Source organism: Sphaeramia orbicularis, chromosome 11, assembly GCF_902148855.1.
Source record: "Sphaeramia orbicularis chromosome 11, fSphaOr1.1, whole genome shotgun sequence".
Classification (NCBI taxonomy): Eukaryota; Metazoa; Chordata; class Actinopteri; order Kurtiformes; family Apogonidae; genus Sphaeramia; species Sphaeramia orbicularis.
In genome coordinates this window covers 42995273-43019491 of record NC_043967.1, presented here as the reverse complement: position 1 = coordinate 43019491, position 24219 = coordinate 42995273, and the positions used below count along the sequence as shown (strand labels likewise).

Below are 24219 nucleotides of genomic sequence, written 5' to 3'. Positions count from 1 at the left end.
TATTGTACTTATGTAACATTATTTGATTTTTTAAACAACTTTCCATATCAGCTGTGGATCTGAATATCCATTTAACCAATTCTGGTACATTTACAGACATGTAACAGAAACGGTTTCAGAATTAACCCTTGTATGGTGTTTGGGTCTGTGGAACCCGTTTTCATTTTTTATTAAAAGAAAAATGATGAGTAATTATTTTTTAATGAACTATTTCCTCTCATATCTTGTCCTGCTCCTGTTTTGAAGTAGAGTTCTCTGTTTTTAATTGTCTTTGTCACTTTTACTTTTTTGGTATTTCTGATATGTCCATTGGATGTTTCAAATGTCTTGTTCTGTCTCGGCTATATTGTAAACGAAGTTGCATCCTCAATGTATCTCCGAGTTTAAATAAAATAAAGGTTACGATGATTATATTACATTTTACTAAAAAAAACATACTAAAAACGAGTAGCACTTCAGCAAAGACAAAAATTAAACATATATGCTTAGTATTTTGCTTGTAATAGGGATGAAGTAAACATCTGTTGAGTATTTTAACATAAAATTGTTTGATTATGTTGAATTAAAAACTCACAAATGCAGCAGGACCACCACACCCACAAACACTGGCTGAATAGCAAAAAATATGAACACCACACAAGGGTTAATCTCTATTCTAATACATGAAACATCACATGACCAAGGAGGCTGATAAGAAATTGCTAGAATCGTTAGTTTCATAGCATAATTGCCTAAGTCTTTTTTTTTTTTTTTTAGGTCAGAGTCAATGATGCAAAATGAACAGCAGTGTTAGGAGATTAAATTTAGGCAGATATATAATTTGGTCAAAAATATGACTTCAACACTTATACTATGAGGCTAACGATATATACCGTAGATTTAATGAGTGTTATTATAATAAAGACAGTGTTTAAAACCCCTTTAGCCCTATCAGCCAGCCCGCGGGCCGAAAAAATTATATTAATATTCATCTACTATAAAAATACAATAAATCAGGACAATGAATATTTTTTTCAACTTTTGACCCTAATGTTAATAAAAGTACATCAAAAGTGTATTTTAGTGCAAATTTTAATGTTCATACATGATTTTTAATCTTTGTGGGGTGAAATATACGCTATTAAAAATCTTCGACACAAACAATTAATTTATGCATATCATCGTCAATCCAGCCGAAAAAAAACAGGTGAGGATAAAAAATTCTAATTTCTCTTTTAGTTTGTTACAGTTTACTCAGGCATAGTAATAGATACAATATTTTAGACAATGGGAATAGATTCTGTGAGGTCTCTAAATGTTCATAGACACCAAGAACATCCATATGAACCTTATTATTGTGAAGTAATTCTACATTTACTTTGGGTATGTCTGTTTAGGCGTTTTTCCCCTGAAAATATGGTCAGGGTTTAACAGGTTAATTGCACAACAGAGGCAGTAAGAACAGAAACACCTGTGTTTTAGTGTCCATCTTTATTGGGTGAATGTTAATTAGCAGCTTCTAACCAATGCTGACGCTTCTTTTCCTCCAAAAACAATCATGACAAGCGTCTCCATTTTCATCTGTTCGCATTACTACACAATTCAGGAGTTTCCAAACTAAATAAGGGAAAGCAGAGTTTCCAAAAAGTCTCACAGGCGTTCCAAAACACTGGAGTGTCGTACACGTAGCCACATATTTAAGCATTTGCAAGTACCTTCATAGAAAAGACAGTTTTAAGACATGATTTAAAAGATGCAAATGATGCAGCCAGAGTTTAACCGTCTGAGTCACCTCTTGTCAAAGCCGAGATTTAGGAACAAACAGCGGATCTAAATCCATCGATCCTAGCCCAGGGACGGTCTGTTACTCTTTTATGTCGTTTGGAGCGAAGCCTTTCACAGTCTTAAAACTGATCAGTAAAATTTTAAAATCAATACGGAATAAATCAGGCGGCCAGTATGAGTTGGCACGGGGGGAAACTGATCACATTTCTTTGTAGTAATGTAATGTCAGTAATACGAGAGCAGATGCTGTTTCAAAGAACGGAGTCAAATTATCGATATGGGAATAGATCGTATTATTTTATTATTAAATTATAGATTCGCCAGCAACAAGTACGGCTGTTTTTATTCAAACTCACTGGACACATGGACACTAAAGGTACAGTCAAAGTGTTAGTCTGGGGCCCAGAAGGGTGGACAAGCAGCTTGTGAGTAAAGGGTCAACGGTTCAATTTCAGGACCGGCAGAGAAATTGTTGGCTGATATGCCCTTGAGCAAGGCACCCATTTGCTCCGCAGGCTTCTAGTCTGCAGTCTGTGGTGTGTTCAGCTACTGATGAGTTTCAGTGTGTATAACAGGAAGTAGAATATACTAAAAAAATGTAGGTTTTGCTTCTTAAAGAGACACTGAGCTAAAATTGTGCACTTTTCTGGACGGTTTCATTTTAGTATCAGCTAATTTGACAATATAATGCAGTGAAAAACAGAAGAAAATAACAAAAACACCTGCTTTTTCCCTCTTTAGGGATGGACCAGATGTTATGATGTATTGTACATAACTGTCTTGTGGTGCCTTGAATTGTTTTGAGTGTTTATGAAGAACTTGTAGAGGCAAATTTACACCAGAGATTCACAACAAAACCAAATTTTGCAGAGAAGAACGTTGCAGAAAACGGCTGCAGTGTTGTGAGTAGGGCTGTGTATTGGCAAGAATCTGGTGATACGATACAAATCACAATACTAGGATCACAATACTATATATCACGATATATCATGATACTGTTAAAAAGGAAATTTTATGTTTATTTCTTGTTTTTTTTTTTTTGTAAACGATTATTTCCTTCAGGAATTGAATTACACCCAAAATATGTCCAAATACTAAACACATTTTTATTTGATCAGAACAGCATCTAATGCTATATCACAAAATTTTCCCGTTTTAAAACTTAAATGATGTTTTACAGACTTTACAGTTTAAGATCCTGTTCAAATGTTCATATTCCATTAGTTCATAACTAACATCAGAATATTATTTTTGTGCAACCCCAACAAAGGACCAAACATCTGCCTCTCAGACAGTAAAAAGTGCTTTTAGGATGCTTCAGATAACCATTATTTAAGAAAACAGTGTTAAATAATAATAAATAAATTGTAAACAATAAAGAAAAACAAAAATGAACCTTTGTCATATCTGCATTTGAATAAATACCTAAAAATATCAATTTAGTACTTTTTAATACTGATACAGTATTGTGAAATGAAATATCACGATATATTGCAGAACCGATATTTTCTAACACCCCTAGTTGTGAGTGAACCCATCAACTATCCAGACTGTTTTAAAATGTCCTATAACACATGTTTTTGTCAGTATTTACTTGTCTCACCATTCTCCAAGAAGTTCTGTGTTGATATCAGCTGTTCCCTGATCAGATACGGTTTCAATGCGTCGTATTTTCCTGTTAGAAGTGACACCAACTTTGCTCTAAAAATTTTTTTTTTAATGTAATCGCTCATTTTTTTATGTTTTTGCTGTTCTACAAAGGAAAGTGAAGTAAATTATTCACCAACACAATCCTCATTCATAGTTTAAGCCCTGACAAATTATAACCAGCTACAAAAAAAAGCCTATAAAAACAACATTTCATTTTCTGTTGGTGTGAAATGTTAAAGATCGTGTGAATTTCCAGCTGAAGTTGTCATGTTATGCAATGACTACTCGGCAGCAACAAACGCCTCCACCATGTTGGACTGGAAGCGGTCGTCAGCAAACATGGGTTTTTACTCCCTTCGGTGTTATGATGCCATTGGTATCATGGGTAACACACTGTGGCAGTCCTGTATCCTGAGTTACTCTGCGAATCCCAGCCCTAGTTATTACCATGCACTCTGTGGTAGCTCTGGTAGCTGTGCTCACTTTGAGCGGTGGTTTTATGTGGAGGGAGGGGTGCTTTTCTTTGCACATGGTCACTGGGCTTTGGTTTCATTGCATTCACAGAACAATGACTTCCACTTGAATCCGTTCAGTGGTTTGGCAGCTTCTGACACTTCAGAGAACAATGGCTGTTTTCATAAACAAATCAATTACAACCACATAAACAGTGGAGATTATGTTTTCATAAATTACAGTGTATGATTCATAAAAATTGCAGACCCTTTTAAGAAACTCCAGAGATTAATTTTTTTGATGAAAGCGCTGCCCGCCGTCCACATGACATTGTGCAGTGACAGGCGCCACTGTAGCTGGAAGTAGCTCTGTGCTGTGTTCAAGGAGTAAATGTCAGTATCTCCACCTCAGCTGCCATTTATCAGCTCAGAGTTGGCTCGCTTCAACCCCCCCCCCCCCCCCCCCCCCGTTTCCCCCCCTCCCTTCCACGCTGCAACAGCTTACATGCAACATCCAAAATCCACGTGTTTTCAGGCCAGTAGGAAGGAAGAAGTTGCAGTCATCAGACAGAGGACAAGGGAACTCTTTCAGTCGGCCACATGGGTTTGGGTAGAGCATGTGTTTATATTTACTGTACATTTGGAGAGCTTTGGGCACATGCCACCCCGCTGTTTCACTCTGGCCTCCAAAGTCACTCCACCCAACCCCAATTAAGGAGCACAAGGAGCTGCTTGATTCCCTTTATAAACCCAATATGACAAATAGCCGTATTGTATATTGTTTGATGGCCTTGGGCTGCCATGACTCTGTACAGCACACCACCGCTGTGTCATTGCCTTCTCTGTGTTATGTCTGTTCTGAGAAAGTAATGATTTGTATAGACCATTGCTAACGAAATGTGAATAGTAAGACTTCTGCGAGGCTGGGACTGGGCCAAGGCGAGCAGAAGCTTGGGCGTTGTGAGAGTTGGAGAGGGGTACTGGGTTTATATGGTTTGAGAGGAGAGGGAGAGGTTTTAGGCCGACTTGTTTAACTTAGATAATATTGGATATTATCCAGCACAGTGGGCCAGGGATTTAGAAACCATATTGCGCTTGCTGAAATTTGGTAGGAGGGGAGTGAGAGTAACTGCAGCTGAAGTTTTTCATTAGATCAGAGCAGGCGTTGTGCACATGTTGCCCTATAACTCTGGAACATTCTGCGGTTATCAATTATGTTCTGCGGTTATCAATTGTCCGATACTCTTTTCAAACAAAGGCATCCTACGCATTCGACTTTAAAAACTCAGCTCTTGAGGAGAAGTTTCCTGGCAGTAGGTAGTCGGGCTCAGAAAACAAAATAGCTCAATTGGATGTTTCTATCTCCGCACAGATGTGAAAAATGAAGTGAATCCGAAGCAGAAGAAGAGGAAAGAAATGTAGGGAAGGAGCTTAAAACTTTACTTTCTTTGAGGTAAAGTTTTTTTGGACGGAGAAATCTGTTGTTAGTATACATTACATGAACTCTTAATCCGCCCTGAGCATCGTAAAGAGGAGTTGGTAATATTATTTATCTTCTTGTTTTTTTTGTTGTTGTTTTTGTGTTTTGGGGTTTTTTTTACTCTTTTTTGGGGGTTTAATAGGTTTGTTGTATAATTTGTTTATTTTTTTATATTGTGTCTGTGTGGTTTCTTATGTCTAAGCACATGTTTATGTAAATGTATAATTAAAAAAAAAACAAAAACAAAACAACATACTATACTATACTATACCAAGGTTATTATCGTTAACGAAAACTAACGAAATGACGAAAACTAGAATTGAAAAAACATTTTTGTTAACTGAAATAAATAAAAACTATAATTAAAAGAAAAAAACGATAACTAACTGAAACTGTATTGTGTACTTATAAAGCTAACTAAAACATAAAAATTATGGATAAAATTCCCTTCGTTTTCGTTTTTTATCAATGTCGGATTGATATGAAATTGATTTATTTCACTCTATCAATTTTAGCTGATGACACCATACGGTACTTCACAGTCCGTCACTTGGTTTTGAGTCGGAAACATGGAGACTAAAGCAGCAGAGTCCTGTCTGGGATTTATGTGAAAACAACAGTGAAGAAGAGAAAAGATATGAAAAACTAAAACTAATACTAAAATTAAGCATTTAGAAAAAAAACAAAAACTACAAAACCTGCTCTAAAAACTAATTAAAACTAACTGAATTAGAGAAAAAAAGTCAAAACTAAATAAAATTAAACTATAATGAAAAATCCGAAACTATTGTAACCTTGTACCATACCATACCAACTTTTTTTATAATGCACTTTAACCCTTTCATGCACAGTGGTCACTCCAGTGGACAGTTCTTCTCCAGCTGTTCTCTTGTATATTCATAGGTTTTGTTGTTTTAGTTCCATATCAGTTAACACAGTGGCTGTTTACGCACCATCCCATACACTGGTATTCAGACCGTTACTGTCACTTTGTTGTTCTTCATAAACCTGATCTGCACTAACATGTTTGAGTGTAAATCACCTGTTATTTGTTAGACACAAAGTTTTTTTTTTGCATGTTATTTCCATGACGTGAGTAATAACTAGGACTAGAATATGTTAAAATGTGAGAAAACATCAGATTTGCAGCATTAAAAATGTTTTTATTTCATTGTTTTCATATTACTTTCTTATGGAACAGGATTAGGGCCACTGGACTTTAAACTCAGAATTCTGACTTTTTTTCCTAAGAATTCTGACTTTAAACTCAGAATTTTGACATTAATCTCAGAATTCTAACTTTTTTCTCCGAATTCTGACTTTTTTCTCAGAATTCTGACTTTAATCTCAGAATTCTGACTTTTTTTCCTCAGAATTTTGACTTTAACTCATAATTCTGACTTTAAACTCAGAATTTTAACGTTAATCTCAGAATTCTGACTTTTTTCTCCGAATTCTGACTTAAATCTCAGACTTCTGACTTTTTTTTCTCATAATAATAATAATAAGAAATACATATTGGACCTTAGTTTATTGTATTTTTTTCCAGTGGCCTTAATCCTCTTCCGTACTTTCTGATACTGGGTTTTAAACACACGTTTCTTTACTTTAAAAATTAAATGCATGGACATTTTTGTAACTCCATGAAAAAAAAAAATGATCGCGTTGTTTTTTTTTTTTTCCTGTGTAAGGAGGAATAAAAACACTCAAGAAAAAAATCTTTACTGAGGTTCTCGTAATTCATGTATGAAAGGGTTAAGAACTTTACAGCTGGCCAAAGTGCCGTACACAAAACATAAAACAAGGGATTGAATAAATAAGTAAATAAGTAAAAACAGCGATAACACAGGGTGCAAAGCGGGCTAAGAACAATGAAACACAACCATCATAAAAACAAAGACAAATTAAAATCTGATAAAAACAGCATAAAAAAAAAAAAAATATATATATATATATATATATATATATATATATATATAAAGAAACTACCTCCTTTCAATTGATTTTGTCTTTTTGGTGAAGTTCCAGATGTAAAAGAAAAATGGAGGGAGAAAAAAAGCACAGAGACAGGATGGCAGTGAGACATATAAACAGTTCTTAGATGCAGAACTGGTCTGGATTTGGAAATAATCGTCCTGCTTCAGTTCAACTTCAGCGGAGGGAGACAAACCTTTCTTCTAACTACTAACACATTGCTCATGCTCAGTGGAGTTTATTTAGAAATTGCTGCTTTTCAGTGAAATAAAGGATAAATTAAATGTTTCCCACTAATTATCCACGGCCTTTGTTTAGACACATCCTTCCTGCTTGTATCTTTCTATACATGTTTTCCTTTTCGTTGCAGTTGTGTATTTAGGAGCTTCCTCTTACTTAACATGTGATGCACGTGTTATATTTTATCCTCAGATGTGCAAGCAGATGTTTGCACGTTGCTTAAAATGTTTTCGTGTTAGCTGTAGCTTTATCGTTACTGCCTTTTGTTACAGTTGGGGATGTTTTTGTGTCATAATAAATTTTTGGCTGCAAGAGGAATCAAAGCATGGCTGTGGTTTATGTTCAAATCTGTAGCAGCAGTATGATCTGTCACATCCTCATAAATTTCCCCTTTTGGCTGTGTTAAGTTTATTTACAGTGATTAAGACAGAAATGGTACATCGTATAGTTAAACCTTTATTTTTACCAGGTGAGACTTTAAAAACAACTTCATATTTGCAGTGACAGCCTGACAAGTTACCAGATATATACATGCAGGGGGAAGGAAAAAAAAAAATGGGAGGAAAAAGGCAATAAACAGGCAAAACACAAGAATGGCTCTCAATCAAAGTGAAACAAAACATTTACAAGTATTGCCACGTCCAAAAGTAGGCTCTTAAATGTGATTAATCAAACAGAAGTAAAGCAGAAAACAAAATGACTTAACCAACGGCCTTTCAAACGTCGTGGGTAAGCAGTATTAGTGCCAGAAGCTGCACAGGATCGGTTTAGTTTTCACTAGAAATGTCGGAAAAATGCCATTATCGATCCCTCTATTGACTCCACATCAGTTTTATGTGGAAAAAAGTAGATTGCAGGAGCTGTACGTCCGTCATCATCATTTGTTCAGCGTTTATTTTCCTTTAGTTTTTCTTCGTCAAAGGAAAATTTTGCTAATACCTGCGCAGTCCTATAGTTATTATCACATGTTTCCTCTCAGATGTGCTGTTTGGTTAAGGAGCAGTGGCCCTTGTGTGTCAAAGGCTACGTTTAGACGGCAGGTGTTAATGCACTATTTGGATTTTTTGGTGAAATCCGATTTTTTTTTTTTTTTTTTTTGTGCTCGTTCATATTACAAATTAATGCAAAATTCAGATTTTTGGGTGAAATCCTTTTTTTTTTTTTTGTGCTCGTTCATATTACACATTAATGCAAAATTCAGATTTTTGGGTGAAATCCGATTTTTTTTTTTTTTTTTTTTTTTGTGCTCGTTCATATTACACACTAATGCAAAATTCTGATTTTTTGGTGAAATCTGATTTTTTTTTTTTTTTTTTTTTTTTTTTTGTACTCGTTCATATTACACATTAATGCACAATTCAGATTTTTTGGTGAAATCCTTTTTTTTTTTTTTTTTTTGTGCTCGCTCATATTACACATTAATGCAAAATTCAGGTTTTTGGGTGAAATCCAATTTTTTTTTTTTTTTTTTTGTGCTCGTTCATATGACACATTAATGCAAAATTCAGATTTTTGGATGAAATCCGATTTTTTTTTTTTTTTTTTTTTTGTGCTCGTTCATATTACACATTAATGCAAAATTCAGATTTTTGGGTGAAATCCGATTTTTTTGTGTACTTGTTCATATTACACATTAACCCTTTCATGCATGAATTATGAGAACTTTAATCAAGATTTTTTTTCCTGTTTTCATTCCTCTTTAGGCATGAAAAAAACAATGCGATCGAAAATTTTCTTGATGGACACCATGCGTTTAATTTTTGAAGCAAAGAAACATGTATTTACTGATATACTGTGTGACAACTATGAAATAAAAACATTTTTAATGCTGCTAATCGGATGTTTTCTCACATTTGAACATACTCTAATACTAGTTATTACTCACTTCATGGAGATAATATGTAAAAAAAAAAAAAAAAAAAGTTTAAAACTGTTAATTATAGTCTAATAACAATAACAAGCAATTTATTTACACTAACATGTTAGTGCAGATCAGGTTTATGAAGAACAGTAAAGTTACAGTAATTGTATGAATGACAGTGTATGGGATGATGCATAAGTGTCCACTGTGTCGGCTGATATGGAACTAAAACAACAAAATCCATGAATATACAAGAGAACAGCTGTAGAATAACTGTCCACTATGCATGAAAGGGTTAATGTACAATTCAGATTTTTTGGTGAAATCTGATTTTTTTGTGCCCTTGTTCATATTACACATTAAATGCACCTTCTATCAATTTTGAGTGTGAACTGAATGCGACCCTGAGGTGACCCACATGCATAAAAGAGGTCCTGATGTAATACGTGACCACGCAGGCACCCACTGTGTTTATGGAAGTGACACTTCTGGAATGCAGAATTGTGATGTTTGTCGCATTTCAGTGACGTAATGGTCGGATAAATGCGACCTGGCCGTTCAGACTGAAGTCCCATTGCAAAAAATCAAATACATATTGGATTTAGGACCACATATTAGGGCTGCATGATATTGGAAAAGGTTCAAGGTTATTTTATTTATACCCGAAGGTAGATTTGTTTTGCAGACATAGTGATTGCATTTGACATTACAACAAAACATACATTGAACCTGTTCGGCAGGTACTTGATCGAGTGTCAAGACAAAAAGTGCTCAGTGTTCCACCATTCAACAGTATAGCACCATGGATAAGTAAAAGGATAGAATAAATAAATAAGATCAAATAAATAAAAACAAGATACAATAAAAAAAACCTCAAGATAAAAACAGTCTCTGGGATAAAAACCAGGATAAGAACATAAAATTAAAAAATTAGAAGTCACAATAATATCTCTCCATATCAGACAGGCCTCCTCTGTCTGCTTTTAAATCCCTTCTTAAAACCCTTTTTTTTCTCCTTGGCTTTTGAAACCATGTGAGATGTTTGAAGATACTGTCTTTATTCTATATTTTTTTTTATTTGGTAGTGGTTTGTTGTTCTTATTTATCTATTCTATTTATTTGTTTATTTTATTTATATTGTTGTTTTTAATTGTATGGCTTTTAATCTATTCTTGTATTTTATTCTTTTATTTGGGTTTTATTTATTCTTCTGTATAGCACTTTTTTTTTTTGTACAGTTTCTATGTCTTTAAATCTATTCTGTATTTTATACTTCTATTTTGGTTTTAATTTTTCTTCTGTACAGCACTTTGGTCCACTGCAGTTGTTTTAAAATGCTTTACAAATAAAGTTGGATTGGATAATAATAAATAGAGCAAAGAAGTAGGATAAAAACTCAAATAAGGCAAAAACTGCCATTGCAATTTTTTAACCCTGCGATATATGTTGCAATATGAAAAAATTCTCAGGGGGATATAATAGGTGTGTGGTGTTGACGTAAATGGTCAAACAAATTAGTCGTTACGTCTTCGTTGTGGTGACAGGTGGAAGGCACTATCGACACAGAACACATATTTCAGTTTCATCCTTCTTGTAGCTGAAATAATTCCAGATAACTAACGTTGCTTTTCTTTTTGGCACCAAGTCTTTGTTTTCGGTGATTTTCTCTTGTTCGTCGCTCATTTTTCAATGTTGTTACCAGTGACTCACTCCATGTGCAGGGGCGTGGCCTGCTTTGGTAAACAGATTAAGAATGATTGTGATTGGTGGATGGCTGTGTGCAGTGTGTGTGTGAGGTACCCAGGATGAAATTAGATGAAAACATGTTGAGTTCATTTGCTTCCTACATCACAGGACCTACGATGTGACTATTGCGCACACGTACATCGCAATCACAATGCTCAAACGATATATTGTGCAGCTCTACTCATATGAAAGTGGCCTGGGTCGGATTTGTGCTGTTCAAACTGTCTTTAACAGATCAGATACAGGTCACATATGGGCAAAAAAAATCAGATTTGGGCCACATTTGTCTGCAGTCTGAATGTAGCCGAAGTGTCAAACTGATGGCGTTCCTACTAGTGTTTCCACTCTGCAATGATCATTCTACTATTTTTTTTTATTTTATTTTTTTTCACATAGCCAATTGCTCTGCTGTTATCTGTCTTTGTGAAATCATTTCTATCAACATAGACAAGTTCTGCAGGATATGAGGAAAGTCTGTGGTGACATTGTTCAATATTGCAATAACGAAATGGCTTGCGGTAAATCAACAAATGAAGCGTGTATATTATCTATACAAGTCATTTATTTGATTGCTCTATGCACTTAATGAATCCAGGGCTCCGTTTCATGTGCAGAATGTGTGCGCGGCATGTGTAAATAAAATGTGTCTTATTCATCGTGTGCGTTTCAGGCAGTGTGTTTATATATCACTGATAGGTTTGCATTGCCATACATATGTCCACACTTCATTAACATTGAGCCGACGCCAGACAAAGGTCTGGCACCTTCCACTATCATTCTGGAAGAGGGCTAATATTTATCTGTGGAGTTTGGCGAGTTCTCTCACACAGGATGCTGTGACACTGCCTTTGCCAAATAGTGTCATGATAGAAGTTGTTTTAGCGACGCATATGTGCATGAAAAAGCACCTCATGGTATTAATCTGTACAAAAGAAAACAGTGGTTAAAAGGTGATCCCTTTGTGGTGTTTTGGTGGATCATCTGATGGATTACACATCCCACATGGGTCAGAGCCTTAACGCAGTGACCTGGGTTCATTCCTGCAGATTATTCCCCATCTTTACTGTCTTTCTTTACTTCTATCTAAAGCAACAATGATCTTTAACCCATAAAGACCCAAACAACCACCATCGACCAAAAGCTACTGATCTAAACTGTTCATCTATTAATCCTATCAATACATGTAAATAATAATTAATTATTAAATAAATTATAAATAATTGGTGTAAAATACAGTTTGTCTGGGTTCATTCCTGCATATTATTCTCCATCTTTACTGTCTTTCTTTACTGCCATTTCTACTATTTTTACTAAAGCCAACAATGATCTTTAACCCATAAAAACCCAAACATCCATCACAAGGTTCTAATAGTTTTGGATTTTTCATTATAGTTTAGTTTTATTTAGTTTTGACTTTTTTTTTCTCTAATTCAGTTAGTTTTAATTCGTTTTTAGAGCAGGTTTACTATTTTTTATTAGTTTTAATTTTTTATGTAAATGCTTAGTTTTAGTTTAGTTTTAGTATTAGTTTGAGTTTTTTCATATCTTTTCTCTTCTTCGCCATCGTATTCCCATAAATCCCAGACAGGACTCTACTGCTTTTTCCCAACTTTAGTCTCCATGTTTCCAGGTAGAGTGGGGACCAGAAGACGACTCTAAATGACAAGTGACAAGACATGACGGACTGTGAAGTATCGTATGGTGCTGCTAGCTAAAATTGCTAGAGCGAAATAAATCACTTTTGTATCAATCCGACGTTAACAAAGACGAAAACGAAGGGAATTTTATCCATAATTTTTATCCGTTCTAGTTAGTTTTGTATGCACACAATACAGTTTCAGTAAGTTATGTTTTTTTCTTTCAGTTATAGTTTTGATTTATTTCAGTTAATGAAAATGTTTTTTCAGTTCTAGTTTTCATCATTTCGTTGGTTTTCTTTAACAATAATAACCTTGATCCACCATTGACCAAAAGCTACTGATCTAAATTATTCATCTACTAATCCTATCAATACATGTAAATAATTGGTGTAAAATGCAGTTTGTCATCTTTTCATGGTCATCAGATATGACCCATTTGGATGTTCAGAGGCTCTATAGTTACCATGGAAACGCCGTCATCTTCTACAACATCGATTCGCCAGTAAAACCCATGGAGTTGGATCAGTGACAGTGGATGGAGACGCTTGGTTTATAGAATAGAATAGATCTTTATTGTCATTGTCACAGGAACAATGAAAGTCAGTTTAGCAGCTCAGTTCAATTTAGCAGCAAAACACTTAGTGCAAAGGGACTATCTAAGAAAAATAAACTAAAATACAAATATCACAGTGTTAAGAAAAGTGAACTGTGCAAGGGCTTCAGAATAAAATATTAATATACATATGCTACTAAAGTAATGCTAGAACTCTGAAATTAACAAAATATACAGAAAAAAATATACAAAAGCTAACGCTATACTACAGATGAGAGATATGTACAACGAATAGGATATTTACAGGTCTGTTCAGTTAATGATATATTTTACTGAAAAAGTCACTTTTTCTTCAGTTTTCTCTGTTTTGATATAATGAACTTTGAATTTACTCTGATCTTTTATGAACATCTGCATGATCAGTGAATTAAATATAGGAAAATACGTAATTTACACTGAAAAATGCAAAATATAAAAGTAAATATACAGTATATTTTACAGAAAAAGTCACTTTTTCTTCAGTTTTCCTCTGTTTTGACATAATAAACTTTGAATTTACTCTGATCTTTTATGAACATCTGCATGATCAGTAAATTAAATATAGGAAAATACATAATTTACACTGAAAAATGCAAAATATAAAAGTAAATATACAGTATATTTTACAGAAAAAGTCACTTTTTCTTCAGTTTTCTCTGTTTTGACATAATAAACTTTGAATTTACTCTGATCTTTTATGAACATCTGCATGATCAGTAAATTAAATATAGGAAAATACATAATTTACACTGAAAAATGCAAAATATAAAAGTAAATATACAGTATGATTTACAGAAAAAGTCACTTTTTCTTCAGTTTTCTCTGTTTTGACATAATAAACTTTGAATTTACTCTGATCTTTTATGAACATCTGCATGATCAGTAAATTAAATATAGGAAAATACATAATTTACACTGAAAAATGCAAAATATAAAAGTAAATATACAGTATATTTTACAGAAAAAGTCACTTTTTCTTCAGTTTTTTTCAGTTTTTTACAATAACCTTTGACTTTACTCTGAGCTTCTACATGATCTGTCAATTAAACATAGGAAAATAGATGATTTTCACTGGAAAAAATGCAAAATTCAGAGGATGATATATAATAAGTGGTGATAAATCACATAGGAAAGGTTAAATGAAGAGAAAAAATCATTTGGGAACTACCACAGAAGTCACACTGGGTCTTTATGGGTTAAAAAATGATGTGCCTTATGTGTAAAAAAGCTCTGAGGTTGTTGTTCTTTCACTAAAGCTCATTGGAACATTAGTGGACATTATGATGACTGTCCTCTGTCTCTATATTTAGTTTAATTCTATTTTTCTGAACCACTTCTGGTCTTTTACAGGCGTAATGAGATGAGAATCTGGCTGTTCATTACTGCCAGCTTTCAAAGTTTAACGCAGAAGCTTGATTTATTCTCCTCTTTGAAGTTTTTAAAGACAGTTCCTTCTTCCCTGAGAGGATCACTGTTCGGTTAAAAGTCCAGCTCACAGCAGACAGGTTGTCAGACAAAGGAAAGGAAAGGCAAGGTGAGAAGAAAACAGAGACGGTGCACTGAGGTAAACAGGTTTCCAGTGTCCTCTCAGACATAATAGGAGATGTCAGGGCCAAACAGCGCCTCCTCCATCTCTGCCACCTTCCAACTCCTCACTACCCCATCCATCTGTCTGCTCCGTTCAAACGCTCCACTTATCAAACTGCAGACGGCCCGTTGAGCAACGCCACACATATCTCAGTTCATTTTCTTCAAGAAATCTGGCCACCGCTGGGCTTTTTTCTTTAAACTGCAGTTTCCTTTCCTCATAAAGTCATTTTCACAGCCATTTAATGATTTTTTAGGCCTTGTTAATGAGTCAGGAGTTTAAAAAAAAATCACAATGGTTTCCTTCTGTGTGTAATAAATTGGTAAAAATATAGTTTTACTCACACCTCATCGGGCAGAATTATAAATCAAACTCTCACGGGCTTTTCCACAGCTCATATGATGCTCAGTTTTATTGGCTGTTGGGAAACCTCTTTATTTAACCCATAAAGACCCAAACATCCACCATCGCACAAAACCATCTACTGATTTAAACTGTTTAATACCTGTTGAACCACTAATCCTATCAATGCATGTAAATAATTGGTGTAAAATACAGTTTATTATGTTGATAAACTGCCTTATTATTTTATTCAAGGCATCCAAGTCTAACCGTTTAACCCCCTCTAGTCAAAATCTGAAGATAAAACTGTCCACATTAGAGTTTCAGTTTTTGGTCTAGGATTAAATTTAGACTAAAATTCACTTACAGTTTAAAGACTGATATAAATACAACCTTTTTTTTTTTATTTTTTTTTTTATTTTAAGCCACTTTAACCCATAAAGACCCAAACATCCACCATCGCACAAAATTATCTGGTGATTTAAACTGTTTAATACCTGATGATCCACTAATCCTATCAATGCATGTAAATAATTGGTGTAAAATACAGTTTATTATGTTGATAAACTGCCTTATTATTTTATTCAAGGCATCCAAGTCTAACCGTTTAACCTCCTCCAGTCAAAGTGTGAAGATAAAACTGTCCACATTAGAATTTCAGTTTTTGGTCCAGGATTAAATTTAGACTAAAATTCACTTACAGTTTAAAGACTGATATAAATACAACCTTTTTTTTTTTTTTTTTTTTTTTATTTTAAGCCACTTTAACCCATAAAGACCCAAACATCCACCATCGCACAAAATTATCTGGTGATTTAAACTGTTTAATACCTGATGATCCACTAATCCTATCAATGCATGTAAATAATTGGTGTAAAATACAGTTTATTATGTTGATAAACTGCCTTATTATTTTATTCAAGGCATCCAAGTCTAACCGTTTAACCTCCTCCAGTCAAAGTGTGAAGATAAAACTGTCCACATTAGAGTTTCAGTTTTTGGTCCAGGATTAAATTTAGACTAAAATTCACTTACAGTTTAAAGACTGATATAAATACAACCTTTTTTTTTTATATTTTAAGCCACTTTAACCCATAAAGACCCAAACATCCATCGCAAGGTTCTAATAGTTTTGGATTTTTCATTATAGTTTAGTTTTATTTAGTTTTGACTTTTTTTCTCTAATTCAGTTAGTTTTAATTTGTTTTTAGAGCAGGTTTGCTAGTTTTTATTAGTTTTCATTTTTTTCTAAATGCTTAGTTTTAGTTTAGTGCTAGTATTAGTTTGAGGTTTTTTTTATATCTTTTATCTTCTTTGCCGTCGTATTCAGTTAATCCCAGACAGGACTCTACTTTCTCCCAACTTTAGTCTCCATGTTTCCAGGTAGAGTGGGGACCAGAAGACGACTCTAAATGACAAGTGATGAGAAGTGATGGACCATGAAGTGTCGTATGGTGCTGCTAGCTAAAATTGCTAGAGCGAAATAAATCGCTTTCGTATCAATCCGATGTTGACAGACAAAAACGAAGGGAATTTTATCCATAAGTTTTTACGTTTTAGTTAGTTTTGTAAGCACACAATACAGTTTCAGTTAGTTATCGTTTTTTTCTTTTAATTACAGTTTTTATTTATTTCAGTTAACGAAAATGTTTTTCAGTTCTAGTTTTCGTCATTTCGTTAGTTTTCATTAAGGATAATAACCTTGATCCACCATCGACCAAAAGCCACTGATCTAAACTATTCATCTACTAATGCGATCAATACATGTAAATAATTGGTGTAAAATACAGTTTGTCATCTTTTCATGGTCATCAGATATGACCCATTTGGATGTTCAGAGGCTCTGTAGTTACCGTGGAAACACCGTCAATTTCTACAACATTGATTCACCAGTAAAACCCATGCAGTTGGATCAAAGACGGTGGATGGACACACTGGGTTTATGTTCAGTTAATGATAGATTTGACTGAAAAAGTCACTTTTTCTTCAGTTTTCTCTGTTTCTGATATAATAACTCTCAACTTGAATCTGAATTTTTATGAACATCTACATGATTAGTAAATTAAATATAGGAAAATACATGATTTGCACTGAAAAATGCAAAATATTAAAGATCATATTATAATAAATATTATATATTTTACAGAAGAAGTCACTTTTTCTTCTGTTTTTTTACAATAACCTTTGACTTTACTCCGAGTTTCGACACGATAAGTCAAATAAACATAGGAAAATAGATAAAAATTCATCCTGGAGTTGCCATAAAAGAAGCACTGGGTCTTTATGGGTTAAAGTTTGTTGCAGCATATTTTCAATGAACTGAATTCACTTTTTCTTCTTTTTCCCATGTCTTCCAGACTGGTAGATCCTATTGTTCTTCCTCCTGGTATGATTTTCACTGGAAAAAATGCAAAATACAGACAATAAGATAATAAGAAATGGTGATGAATCATTTAAGAACGGTTGAATAGTGAGAAAAATTCATCTGAGAACTGCCTTTAAAGTAACACTGGGTCTTTATGGGTTAAGAAGAAACAACACATGTAAATACCAAAAGCATTTAACACTCATTATGTAGGAGTAACAAAAAGAGTCCTATGCGAAGGAGAGAAATAGGCTTGAAAGTGGAGACTGGTTGTCAGTTTCCAGCGGTTCTGTCGTAATGAGCCCAGCAGCTGCTGATGCATGTTGGGATTCCTCACAGAAATGAAGTCAAGGTTTCTCTCATCCACCAAAGATGTCGCTCATCTCTTTGGTATGACTATTTTTTTTTTTAAGGGTTGCATCAGATTTCTCTGTCTCCGTCTGTGCGTCTGTGAGTTTGTCGCCTCTTTCTCTTTTCAGGTTAGTTAGACTGAGGATATGAGCTCATGGGCCGCGGGTCAGACAGTATGACGTTGGTGATACCCTTGGCTTTCTGTTTTATATATCACTGATGTAACAGATAATAATAACAACACTGGTTCCATTTCTTCATTTGCGCTCATTGTTGAGTAGGTGGGTTACTTTCTGATTCGTCGTTGCTAAACTCTTTCTTCTCTCTGTGCTTTTTCTCGTAGATGGTCACCACCTCTGGGAGACGGAGGCCAAGGTCGAGAGAGAAGCTTCAAAGCCTGTAAGTGATCCATGTGACACTATAAATCAGGATGAAAACACTGAGGATAGAGCAGATGTTCTCAATCCCTTTAACTGATTTAAGTGGCAGAATATCTCCAATCTTCACATGACAAAACAAACTAATGTTTTAATTTAGTGAACTGAGAGCTCCCCTCAGACTCTCAGACCAAATAACACAAACAACAGATTTAGTCACTTACTGGAGCTTTATTTGCACAGTTGTTTGGTTTGTTTATTGAACACAAGAGCAAGACTGTATAGGAGTCATTTTAGTTCAGGGGCCACATGTAGCCCAGTATGAGCTCAAAGAGGGGTGGGCCAGGAAAATAATAACATAATGACCTATAAATCATGTCAAACTTTTATTTATTTTTTATATTTTGTTATATTTTATTAAAATGTTTGTATCATGAACCTGTTTTTTTTTTCTCATAAATGAGTGCAATTTTAACAATACTATGTCTCAGTTTATCATTCACACATGTACATTACATTACAGGTATTGTGATTGCTTTGCTTTGTGTGTTTGTTTGCGTGTTTGTTTATTAGCAACTTTACAGGAAAACTATTTCAACCATCTTTACCAAATTGTACCCACAGATAGGCCTAGGCCCTGGGATGAACCCATTAAATTTTGGGCCAAGTAGGCCAAAGATCAAGGTCACAGCAAGGTCACAAAATCCACAATTTTCCTATCTCTCATCACTGAGCAATTTTCGAAAATTCATAAAAAATTCAAAACGACTCCGATTGGCCTCCAATTTGATACACCCGTAGCTTATAACAATATCTTTTATCTGGCACAAAATTGTCCACATCCACTGTGGAATGTGGACTCTGTGGACATTTCAATTTAACATTGAAAATGCCATTTACAACACATTTTTCATTATAACTCAACAAATATTCATTGGAATTTAATATAATTTGACATACACATGACTGGTACCAAGCTTCAACTTTTTCTTCTGTATGGAACAACCTTGAAACTGTTTAATTTAAAAGAAATAGTCGATCCACACATGCACACCATACGGGGTGCTTGGTGGAGGTTTGTGTTCTCTGAACACTTGTTAAAATTGTACTTACTTGTTAAGACATTTCAGGTTATTGACATTTTTTTTGTGAAAGAATAGTTTGTAACTGTAAACTTTCTTACACTAAAACAAATAGAAAAACTTAGAGTTGTCCTTATCCATAAGTTATTCTGATAATATTTTACTGGTCTGACCCAGTTTAGACTGAATTAGTCTGTATGTGACTTTTGAAGTAAAATGAGTTTCATAACTTTGACTGCATGTTAATATCTTCAGTGTTATTTTTGCATTTCACAAATTAATTTCAGAGAGAAGAGAAGAGGTCAAAATATTTTATTCCAACTTCATGGGCATCAGTATAGTCACTCCCCAACACTGAACCCAGTTAATTAACATAAGGGCAACTAAGGTACAAATACTCCAGCTGCTCCCAAACCGAGAGGAAAAGTACATTTTTCACTCAAACCACAAAAATAATATGTACTTGGATTATATACACCGTGGTCTACATAAGTCCAGGTACAGGCACTCACTCTGTAATGGGAATACGACTGTAGGGTTTCTCGGCCGAGGGCAGAACGTCCTCGGGGGGAAAGTGCAGTGTTGTGTTTGAAACGTGTGGAAAAGGTTTCCAGAAGTTCAGCCTTCATCGAGTGGGAGTTTGTGCTTGGCAGTCGGTCCTGTCTTATTCCTGAGATGGCCAAAAAGAGAGAGAGAGAGAGAACGAGGGAGTCTGGGAGATAGGCGAGAGGATTAGTGGATGTCTGTATGTGAAGGCCTACACCTGCTCTCAGTGTCTTCCACTGAAAAACACACACACCCTCCCAGTGGCTGCTGGGACACATCTGTCTGCTCCATTCAATAGACAAAGGGCGTCCTTCCCTCCCACTCGGCCCAGTCTGCTGGACTGGTCCCATTTTAAACACTGACGTTGCCTTGGCCAGGTTTAACCTCTGCTGTTGCAACACATAGCAGACCAAACCACACTTTGAGAATACCTCACCGCCTCCGTCACCTGCATAGACTGACCTTCCCAGAAGGGAGGAGACACCAGCAAAAAGAAACACAGCTGCGTGGTTTGGTTTTAATTTTAACATTACTTTCAATTAGATACACCAGATTACTTATAAAAACTCAGATGAATGATCTTCGGTGCTCACTGGAGGAATCCATAAGGCTCCTCTGTGCTCCATTTGTTACTGTTTTCTTTCCTCCTCCAGATGAGAAATGACTGTAGCCAAGCTGAGACCCCACAATGCTAGTTTTAGGAATTTTTATGCCTTTAAAGCCCAGACAGTACTATGATTAGATATGATTTTACAACCTATGCGCATATTGATGGCCAAAATACAAAACCTCCTATCTGCAAATTTTTAGATTTTGAGTTTTCACATTAAATGGTGAGAACAAAGATGATATTGTTAACACATAATATAGAAAGAGAGTCTGAGAACAGTAGAATATGCTTGGATATCTTTAACAAGACCATACTATAATAAAACTAAATGTTTTTTCTGTTTCCTGAAAAAAGTGATTTTTTCAGATTGGAGGTTTTATATTCTGGCCATTGATACGAAACTCTCAAAATAAAGTGACTGATTTTCCTCATGCATGCTCTGAAACAACTTTTTGTGAAAACCTGAAAATTGTCAGTTTAGATCTGGAAATATTCCTGTTTAACTATGACAGAGTTCCTCTTTAAGGCTCTGTAGGACAGCTGAATCATGCCAAAAAGCCCCCCCCTCCAAAAAAAAGTGCCTCATCTGGCTTCACTTGGCTTTACGACGGCAGTGATTTAAACTAAAGCGTGTCGGGTCTCACCTGTACATGTCAGGACCAGCCGTCCAGCGAAGTACAGTTCTGTTGATGGATGACTTCCTCTCTTGCTACTGAGCAGCACCTCCAACACTCTCAGACAAATATATTTGCACACACAAATGATATGGCCACAGGCTGAACCCATGAGCACAGTCGCTCTTGGCCTTCCTCAGACAGCAGGAACCTCTGCTGGGGAAATAAACTATCTGGACACTCCTGAGTTCAATTTATTCACATCACATGAGTTATTCGTTGTGCAAATAACCATAGTTCTCTATAACATCACTTCATGGCCTCAGTGTGGTTCTCAGAATTACAACCAGGTTTCTCTGCCCCTAAAACACACAACTTACTGTTTCAGTGTGTGAGGGTGGAGACTTTCTAAATGCAGCAAGTAAAGGAAATAAAGACATTTAGTCAAGTCCTGCAAACGTTTGTACTTCTATGTCATGCAGTTTTATATGTATCTTTAAATTATGATGGGAAATATTGTATGGAATGGATTTTTTTTAATGATGTTGTGTGTGTATTACTGACAAACAGTAAAACCCACTTAATAAAAATCAACATCCTTGTAGGCCTATACCAGTGGTTCTCAATCTTTGTCTCTCGGGGCCCCCCCTTTGGAGGACGAAAAATCTCCAGGCCCCCCTAAACCCCAACAACATTGTATCTGTGGTGCAATTATAACTTTTATTGAAAGAAGCATCTGTATTGTAACAATACTTTTAGCTTTTCCTTGAAATATTTGTTGTGCAAATTAAAAATAACTTAGATTTTTGCTTGAATAATACAAATAAACTCAACAAGACTGCCCCGAGACAATATTTTTCCAAATAAAAATAGAAAATGCGCAATTATCTTGCAACTATGAGAATAAAGTTACTTTTTTTAGAACAGCAAACCCATTTTGGTAACAAAGATGAACATTTTAACAATATCAGTGGCTGCAATGAGCCTGTTTATTTTGCACATCTCAGAACATTTAAGTGCAAACTCTACAAACTGTGCAAAAATAGAAACATTGTCCATTGTCCAAACCTAACCTCTTAGTCTAGTTTAGTGACAGATCACCATAACAATAGATTTGTTTGTTGTATGTCCCTAAAATGAGTCCAGGATGCTCTAACAGTAAAACATTAGTTCCAACTTCTACATGTTCTAATCTGAAAAAAAAAAAAAAAAAACACCTAGGAGTGATCCCATGCCCCCCCGGCAAGCCCTTGCGCCTCCCCCACGGGGCCCACCCCACAGTTTGAGAAACACTGGCCGATACTAACTTTTGGATATTTTCACTATTTTGACTTTATATCAGACAACCCTTTCTGATGGTGAACTGTATTATATGGCCCTTTTCAAAGCCACCAGACTCCTTTTACATAAAAGGGCCAGATCAAGTGAAAGTAAACATCAGTGTCAAAAATTAAAGTTTCACCTATCATTTCTCAAATAGGCTCTTTTTTTTTTTTAGCTTAAGAACTCTATTTTATGGAACTGTTTGCAAAATTTCAGTGTCACTTGTAGAAAAAAGATATAAAGATATCATTAATATAAAATCAAACCCAAAAAGGACTAAAATATGTAAATGCACCATTAACTTTAATAATGTTTTTTTTTCTTGCTTGTATAAGAGGGAATCTGTAGAAATTAATTATTCAACAGCACAAGAATATAGAAAGGTTATGTACAATCCAATTATTTGAAAAATATGCTGTTATTAGTTGTATATTTCACTTCAGTTGTAATATGTATGTTAAATAAAAGTTTATTAGCATATTTGTTATGTTTTATTTCCAGCAAAGTCTTTTATTCTGATACTGAACAAAGGTACAAACCGCTGTCCATGTGTCACAACATATTTGTGTTCATAAAAACTTATTTAAACATTTTTATCCAATATTGATCACAATTGTAGTTTAACATCACAGCTAAAGCCCTATTTTTCTTTTAGCATCAGTTTCTTATGAGAACAGCATGTTTTGTACATTTGCGTAAATTGAAAAAAAAAAAAAAAGATAATTTTGAGTCCCCGTGTCATGCAGCAAATTTTTATTTCTGTAAATTGTAACGTGTCATGTGAAAGTACTTACTGAGACCTATTCATACATGTATTAAACATGGAGATGAGTTGTTTAGTTTTCAACACAGAGCTTATTGAACATGAAATGTGTCACCGCTTGATTTGGCCCAAATAATAATATTACCTCATTAAAGCTGCAGTGACTGATAATGTTTTAGTGTCATTTGGCAAAAAAAATCCATAATTTGTTTAGAATTCCATATTGTTCTGAGAGGATATTAGACTTCTACATCTTGACTGTGTTTTCGATGTATTCCATTTCAAATCGATTTCGACCAATCAGCCATTTTCATACAAGTAGGGGTGTTGAATATATGACTGACAGCTGTAATTATTAATCAGATTCTATCAGATGTAACGTCAAATGACATCAGGTCCATCAATATATATATTTAGTCTTTGATATGGACTGAGAGGAGAGAGCTGCAGGAGGAAGGTCTGCTTTAAATATGGCAGTTCTGGTTTATAGTAGCATGTGGGATGTTCATCCATTCAGAAATAATTAAAGTCAACATAAGTGTGTTTAATACTGTGGGAAAAAGTAACATTTTTGATGCTAATAATCTTGTTTTTCCTTTATTTTTACTCTTTTTTTGTCAGGTTATATTAACAAGTAAACAGGTTGGAACAAGTCACTTGATAGTAATAAATATATGTTTTTAGGTATACAATAAGTTACTTTTCATAGGTAGATTGTACTATGTTTTTATATAAATGGTAATAACAGGAAACTAAGTCTTTCCTTATTATTTTCTATTACTAATAGAGTTGTAACTGTCTATGTACAACATTATAGAACACATAAAACATTGTCTAATGTCTTTAGGTTAGTTACAGT

General features: G+C 34.7%; 1 pseudogene; it reads left to right on the top strand.

Annotated features, from left to right (window-relative positions):
* Nucleotides 1–24219, top strand: part of LOC115428166 (nuclear factor of activated T-cells, cytoplasmic 1-like) — a 102108-nt pseudogene that overhangs the window by 42966 nt on the left and 34923 nt on the right.